Source organism: Rhopalosiphum padi, chromosome 3, assembly GCF_020882245.1.
Source record: "Rhopalosiphum padi isolate XX-2018 chromosome 3, ASM2088224v1, whole genome shotgun sequence".
Classification (NCBI taxonomy): Eukaryota; Metazoa; Arthropoda; class Insecta; order Hemiptera; family Aphididae; genus Rhopalosiphum; species Rhopalosiphum padi.
In genome coordinates this window covers 69,427,106-69,436,773 of record NC_083599.1, presented here as the reverse complement: position 1 = coordinate 69,436,773, position 9,668 = coordinate 69,427,106, and positions in this window count along the sequence as shown.

Below are 9,668 nucleotides of genomic sequence, written 5' to 3'. Positions count from 1 at the left end.
TACGAAAAAGAACCAAGACCTTTATTTAAAATAATATCAATAATATCTGACATATTAAGTTTTAAATGTATATCACTTCATTAAGAAAAAATAATAAACATTAAACACATGCCATTAATCATTAATCACTGTTGGAATGCAATTAAATTATAAAAATATTACGTTGAGACATGTCTCTTCCATACATATAATTTTGGTAATACCCCACTACGTTCCCCGTTTATCATATCATACGCCCGTCATCAATAGTGAGACACAATTCAATATGTCTCGACCGATTTGACGGCGACGACGTAGCGATTACGGTATAGATAAGATATAAATAAAATTATACTTATTAATAATATATATTTAGTCACACTCGTTACTCACACAGACACACTATAGAAACGAATCAGTGTAAATAACATTTTATTTATAAAATTATGAAGAAATAAAAGACTTATATAATATATTAGCATATAATAAACAACTCATTTTTAAAATTAGAATATTTGATATTTTTGGGTAGACAATGTTTCATTGTCTACCCTAACGCGCCGCCACTGCAGATGATATCGATGTGGTTTATATTTTACGCCGTAGGTATACATATTATAATATATTATAATACCATAATATACGTTTATATATATATCGATATATTCATCGATCAATACTACCCACACAATAATATTATGTGCATTACATGTATTATATATTATCTGGGCACAGTGGCTATACGTTTCATATTTTGTACGAGATTTTCACGAAAATGCGTTTTATACCGTATAAAAACTGCGCGCGGGGGTGATATAAAAATAATATAGAAATCAATATGCAATGTTTACCGCGGTGTGAACCCAAAGCCCAAAGGTCCTAATAATGTATATGTGATAGAATAGTTGCACATCTCAACAGCACACTCTGCTGTAATACCTGAAGTAGCACCGTACAAGTAGTCAGCATTATTTTTATATGGAACGAACTATTTTTCACGTTTTATTATATACGGTGTTGATGATATATACCTGCAGCGTTTATATAATCGGGATTCAAGGTTGGGCTGTAATATATATTGGATATATAATAGTATCTTAAATTCAATTTTATCTTGTATTTTACCTATGGCAATGGGCCATGATACAGTTATAGAAAGTATCGAGTATTTTGTATTGCGGTGATAAATTAAAATTATAAATTTGTAAGATTTAATTTTTTTTCTAATGATAACAACTTTAAAAAAGTAGTTTTAAGATTTTAATAGTAGCTAGTGTTACACTAGTTTATACTTGTATTTTTGTTCTTCGTTATTATTATATTATTGATATTTTAATCTAGCTTACAGGATTAGTATTATATATTTTGTACTTGTAAAATGTCTATTTTCGTATTAAATTTATTTTATTACGTTAAAATTTTTTTCCAAATATTAGGTAATTTACCTACTTGTTCAGTTATTTGTTATTATTTTCGAAAAACTATTATTTAAAAAAAAAACAAGTTGTATAAAAATAAAATATATTAATAACCCTAACTGGCCTGCCTATTATTATAGCATTAACTAAATGTTACATAATAACGTACCAAAATTATTTTTATTAAAATTATTCAATACTTGGTTGTACTAGTATGGTGTTTATGTGTTTATGAAAATATATAACATATTATAATAATTTGTTGTTTATGTTTTTTTACAGAATAATGAATACCTAATTAAAAATATACATAAAAATTAAGAAAAATTATTTACTTGTGTCGAATGAAATCTGTAATCAAACTTGCAGGGCATCATTCAAAACAATTTTCATTCAAATAAAAAATTATTTGACTAATTTTCAAACATATAGTAATTCGAATAATTTTCAGTAATTTTATTTTAATTAACATATGGTTGGTATTTTGGTAATTGAAATACATATTTACAAATCAATAGTTAACATTATATTTCAAGTTTACGATTGTAAATCTTCTTTTATTTGAAATAAATAGAAAAATATTATAAATGAAATAAATATAGAACTATCTATATAGAAGAAACTAGAGAGTAAAAAATTCGAATATAATGGTATTTTGTATTAGCATTATGTTTGATTAAAATATTAAATTATTCTGTCTATAACTATAATTACTACAATTGAAACTCGATTATCCGAACCAATTGGAACCGCATTAATTTCGGATACGCTAAAGTTCAGTTATTGGAAATTAAAAAAAAATTTTTTTTTAAAACAGTTAAATATTTTACATTATGTACATACATATTTATTATTATTATTTTTAATATTTTATTAGAATTACATACATTACATTCATGGTATGTATATGTACTATTGTACTAATAATAAACCAAAAGCGAAAGTTATTATGATAAATTCGATAAACCGGCCGCGGATACGAGTTCAGATACGTTAATTGCAGTTCAGATAATAGAGAGTTCGGATAATCGAGGTTCTACTGTATTATAAAAATAATAAAATATTAAATCTATAATGCATGTTGTCTATATTGACTATTTATATTATATATCTATAATACATCTATAAAAACTCGTGACTTACTTTATTTTAATGTATCGAGTATCGAGTATTAGTATCGAATGTCTATTACCGCGACATTTCATAAAAAAGTATCTAATATCGTGATATTGATTTTCAAGTACATTATCTTCATCCCTGAATATAATAATAACTGATATCTGTGAGATGAAAACGAAATATATAATTATACCAAAGGCGTATAAGGTTAGGGGGTAATACGGGGTGATACTACTTACACCACTTAGAACTTTTTTTATAGACTGAGTTAGGTTGTATGCATTAAAATTTAAAACCCAGTAAGTACATAGCTTATATCTAAATGTGTATATTATTCGAATAACATTTTGTATTATAATAATATATTATATACAACTATTAAATATTATTTTTATAGATAATAATTTTTGTAATTTTAATATAAATGTTTTCATAATGGTAAAATGTACTCACCCTTCTTGGTCAAGGACCAAATAACTCTATGTAATACACCCCGCCGGGGTTGAATTAATTATTGTTGTACGGAGTACGCCGCAGCCAGGGAATGCTTTTCTAGCAAGAAACATTGTTTATTTCATGGATTTTATTCAAACGACCGTGACAGTTAGGGTTTAATATAAGATTATAACGATTACATCTCAATAATTGTCACTACAAACAAATATTTTTAATTGCATTTTTAATGAAAAACTAGACGATCAGATACTGTCGAATATACAAACTGTACAAATTCAGCAATATCGACATGGCATATTTTGGGGAGAGGGGAGTTCGGAAGATTGCTATGGAAATTAAGCCTTAACCCTATATGTATGTAATACCATTGAGTTTCAAATAATACAATTGAAAATAAATATAGAATTTTATAAAAATTAATAATAATGTTAAAGAAAACATGAATCATATTATACTGTTTTGGCGTTAATAGTACTACTGTAGATGTATAAAATACTGAAATAATAAATAATATGTCAATGTTACGGTATTATACGTTTTAATTGAACATGACACAGATATACCTACGAGTATACCTATATGTTTAGAAGTAAACCTAATAAACAATTACTTTTCAACAATTTAATTGTATAATATTTATTTCATCTATATCTAATATTTAAGGAGTTAATATGTTATATTATTATTCTAAATATTTAAACATTTATTTTATATTTTATATTCATATTTTAACCTATTTATTTTTAGATAACTTTATGTATTTATTTATTAATGTAATAGAATATAGCCCCAGTACCGGACACGATAAGAAGAAGATTATTATTCTAGCAGTATAAATAATTTGTATAGGTACATTAAGGCACCTATGGAAATATTCATATAGGATATAATATGTGCTGCGTTTCGGTAAACAAGTTACGGTCAAGGACTCGCATATTTCTGAACATCGTTGTATCGTACCATTGCCATACGCACTATTATCCTAAATACAGGGAATTAATAATTTAAATCTATATTTTATTATTATACTCATAGTCCCCAGTTTTAAATTATATTTTAACGACATGTCTAATAGATTTCTACTTTTACTTTATAATAACAACGCATATTTATTATTTTGTGTCTTTTGCACAAAATTAAATTTAATCACATTTCTGTCTTAAATAGCATTGCGTTTTCTCAGTTGTGTGAGCCATCCATCGGTTATCCATTAAAATAGTCTTATAGACGAATGTTAAATAGAAATATCTAGACAAGCGATTAAATAGTGATTAAATATCGATTTAATAGTGATAATATTTGAAGGATTTTAGAAAATGTTTTTTTATTATACAGGATGATATCGTATTACATTTATTATTTTAAAAAATAATATTCTTTGCCAAGTATATTTCATATGTTTTTTTTGTATAGCTATTAAGGTAATTTATATTATTACAACTTACAAGTATTATAGTAGGTCGATGCTTTTTTTTTTTGAAAATATTGCTTTTATTATATTATTACTATTATTAGAATTTAATTATAAAAATAATATCTATGTATAGATATGTATACAATATTATATCCACTTATATAATTCGAATTTAATAACATCGTTCTTTAACACCATAAACCAGTAAAAATAGGTTCATAGTATAAATAAAATTAACCTAAAATAAATTCAGAATGCTATTGGAAATAGTAAAGTTCATAATATCATGATAAATATATAATTATATAATAAACGTAAAAGTTTTAAGCTCCTATGAATAATGTATTTAAATTATAAAATAATAATTAACATAGTTATTATTTATCGTTTAAATAGATTATTTCATATATTTTTTTAAATTATATGATTTTCATATAAATTCCTTACTTATGAGAAATCTTGTATTAAATTTTTAAAATTTAGATATAAAAAGAAAAGCTTTTTTGGATTTCTAACTAGGTACAAAATAGTATGCAATAACTTGCTATCTTGACGAATTTCGTTAAAATTCTAATTTCAAATGCATATAAAAAAATGTGCTACTGTATTCTTAATATGTCTATATAGAAACAAGAACGGCTTATATAAAATCTTGTATTACATTTTTAAGAATTTTGACCCAGTGAATAATTTTTTATCGATTTTTATATTTTATATAAAAAAAAAAAATGAGAATTTGTCACGCTTAAAAATACCTTAAATAAGTCAAAATATTTTGAAAAATTGATCGTAAATAAAAAATGATGATATAAAAATTTAGTAATAAAAATAAAAATTCTATAACAATTGTATTTGCGTAAAAATTTTCGTTATGAAAAAGGATACCCCTATAAAGTACAAATTAGATAATCAATTACAATCCAAAACCAACTTTCAAAGTTGAAAATCGAAGTATTTTATTAATTATTTATCGTGTATATAAATATATTACCCAAAACAAACACACATCATTGTAAAATTGTTGGCTTCTATAGTTATCCTCACTATTACGTGTATACTACCATAGTATTATAGTACCAATCGTGTATTTGTGTAAAATATTATTCCGATTTGGTAGGTAGGTTGAGAAAAAACATTTTCCGAAAACCTTCAAACGTTATCACCAGAGACCAGATTTTTATATTTTTACATATTTTTACTAAGGTCTAAGAGTATGCAATATTGTTTAACTATATTATACACTTTTTCGACGAGAATTCATTTTTCTATGAACTGATATAAAAATTTGTCCACACATAAAAACGCATATTTCAAGTTTAAAGAATGTTTTGTGTAAAATAATATGTTTTAGAAATGAGGTTTAATTTGAATATTTTATAAAATATATTTTTGACGTCCGTCAGTTTCTGCTTTGAACATAAAATTAATTTTTATTTTTATTATTTAAAATATGTGCTACAATCACACATGTAAAATATAATTAAACAATATACAGGCATATAGCATATATAGTATATAGTAAATATAGTATATACTATATACCCAGTATAGTATAGATTATATGACTGAATAATTTTTTCAAAGATTAGGATTGATTTTAAATTATCTTATAATTATTATAAAACATACTTTTATTTGTTTTTTTTTTGGTTTTTAATACATTTTTTAAAAAAATTATATTTTTCCAATAAAGAATATTCATGCATATATATATATTTATATATATTTATAAGGGATTATTTTGACGAAATTATAAAGCATAAAAACATCTTAATTTAAAGATTTTAGGCGCATATAAATCCGGTCTCTATCTTATTATTATTTTTTTTTATTATAGTATTAATCACTTGTCTAGACAATGGACTTTACTATTAACATTCGTCAATATAATCATCGTAATGATAGCCGGCAGGTACACGATCTTCTGTGGAAATGCAACAGTATTTATATAGAAATTTTATGCAATTAAATTTAATTTTGTGTAAAAGACGTAAAATATACGTTGTTATCAAATATATCAATTCGATACATTGTTCAAATATAATTAATTTATAACTGCGGAGTGTGAGCTTGTCAACCTGTACTAGTAAATACCTACACATTTTTCATGAAGTATTAATATTGATATTAAAGTAACTAGGTAATATTATTATTAGTATATACTAATAATTATTAAGGTATTAGGTAATTTGTTATACCTACTATTAGTTACACGATAGATCAAGTTAGAAATGCAAGCTATTTTTCTATAAATGTGTACACAAAAAATTAACACCATTGTAAAATAAATACATTCACATCGTTTCACTTAAAATCTAAAAGAATTTTTTTTAAACATATTTTTTTGTAAATTTTATAGACAGATTAATTTTAGATTGAAAGCATATTTTTGCGTATAATAAAATCTAAAAGTGTTATTTAGTGTACAAAATGGTATTCTACTGCAGGCATCAAAAACTTGACAATAATAGAAGAAAAGCAGAAAATTCTATTTTCTATTATGTTTTCTTTAGTTGATACCTAACTTTCAATTTTCAAATTTGATTTTACATAACTCAATAAATTAAACTTTGATCTTTATCTTTATTTACGGAATATAATCCCAATTACAATTTAAATATAACAGTGTGGTACAGAAAAACAGTGTAAATATAACATTATAATTACAATATTTATAACATATATATATAGATTTATAACAAATAGTTTAAAATAACATAATTTTTTAAAAAAAAGCCAACGGTTTTTAAAATATTATAAATTAACATTTATTTAATGGGGGATTAATCACAATATAAAGAATAAATAACACATATTAGGAAAACATTAAATGTGTATTAAATTTATTATTTCTGTTAAATATTATTGGTTTTTAAATAATGTAAATATGTACTTAGAATTTTGATAGCTAACGAAACATTTTAAGATTACTAATGTGGCCCTAAAAATATTAATTGGTGACCTCTGGAATATACAATACGAGTATAAACTATAATTATTGGTATTAATCAATCTGTTTCATAAAATAAGTTCATTTAAATCAACAGTTTCTTTTTTTAATTAATAAATTTTAATGATTTTACATAAACATTGCGTTAAATTTTCTAGCTAAACAGTATCACCTACTTATAATATGTAATCTATTGTATTCAGAATATTGTAGATAATACATTGATTTATTTCATTTAAAACTTGGGTTTTTTTTTATAATTTATAAATGTATGTGAGGGTTATTAAAAAGGTAATTTTTGTTTTGTGCTTTTGTACTGCGTTTGACTCATATTTTGCGCTTATTGGCGACATCTGAAATACTAGAACTATAGGTATCGAAATATCGCAAAAAAATCTCAGATTTCATCATAAAAAAAATAAAAAAAAATAATTATACTGAACAATGCAACGTGTTAACATTACAAGCGTAACTGTTTTCCGCCAAAAAATTGATAAATTATTTAAGATATTTCTTAATAACCTCTTATATAGTTATATCAGTTAAGTATATTCAACGTTATTATTATTATTTCATTGCGCCGTTATCCGCGGAAAACGGAAACCACACACAACAATATACTACATATTATATAATATTAAATATATTATTAGTTAGGGTTCGGAACTTGTTGCACTTGAAATTATCGAAATATATCCAGTCATAATCATCAAAATATGCTTAAAAATATGCAGCTAATTTTTTATTTTATTTTTGAAAACGCATAAAGCATATTACAATTATAAAAGTAAAAATGTAAATATTAGGTAGAGACATGATAAAAATCGTGAAAAAAAAACAAATTGATTATAATTTATAATTTATAAAAAATACTGGCATATATACAAATGTAGGTACAGTCGATATTGTCAATAAAAAAGGTTGATTCTCAAGTGACAAATAAACTATTGTAAACAGACTATACGACCTTAATTTATTAAAAATAATATTTTTGAACGTTTTCCAATTATGATTTTTCCCGAAAATTGTACTTACATATAAATTTAAATAACAAAAAATATGCACAAATATATGCTAAAAACTGCTCAAATATGCACTTTTCCTAAAATATGACGAAATATGCAAAAATATGCATATTTAAACTTAGTATTTAGTTTCGCCATTTCATAAAATAAAGTTATAATTCAGAAATAATTTTCTAGACTAATCTACGACAATTACAAAAAAACATGCAAATGTATATAAGATCCCTAATTAGATTACTATTGTTATACAGTTATATTATTATTTCGGAATATCGCGCGCCCACGCTGCAGCGTATAATATACCTATACTAGAATATGCTAGTATAAAAATGATAATACTGTGTCTTTGCGGGACAGGACATTCTTTCGCTCGTCTTACCAGTTTCTTTTGGGGTGTAATATTATTTTATAATCGCGTGTTCCCAAACACGCAGTATATTTTATTACACCACCATCGTACAGTGCAGTGTATATTATATATATTATAAATACCTAAGCACTCGCACACACACACACACACACACACACACACACATATATATAACGTATAACGTACGTATACAATGTATATACTTATTATATGTATATGCCTTTCCGCCCTACTGCAGCTATATATGTCGTATACCATATGCCGAACATATTATTGTGTTCAGCTGTCTCTGCATGTAGTGAGGACAATGTAGGCAAGTTTTTTTTTTGTGCCACCAAATCTCAACACTCAAAAGGGACTGGCGCGTAAAATATATTATACTTAATAACTCGTATGTGTGTGATGGAATTCGTCACGGCGGAACGTGTCTGCACTGCAATAATTTATTGTTATGTATAGGGCGTACAAAAAGGAACGCGTAGTTATCTCTAAAACATGTCACTTAGAAAATATAGTACACCAGTACCGAGAAAAGAAAAATCCTCGTTTCTGTGTAATAATATATATATATATATATATATTGTGCGCTGTGCGTGTTCGCCGCGCGAAAGGACCTCAAACCCGAACGACATTACCGGAAATGGCGGAGATGATCATAATAATATCTATTATATTGTGTTGTATATACAGCTTTGTATATTATCAAATAAAGCGGTACATTATCTATTTGTTTTCCTTTTTTTACAAATATAAGAAGAAAGATAATATTATCCAAAATAACAAGTGGGGGAGGGGTGTGTGTACGTCATACGAAAACACTTTTACGAGGTTTATTTATTTCTAAACGAATGTCGTTCACACAACGTATAAATTAGACCAACGAGATACTGATGCCAAAAAATGATAAATGGTTATAATTATAAATAATAAAACACAT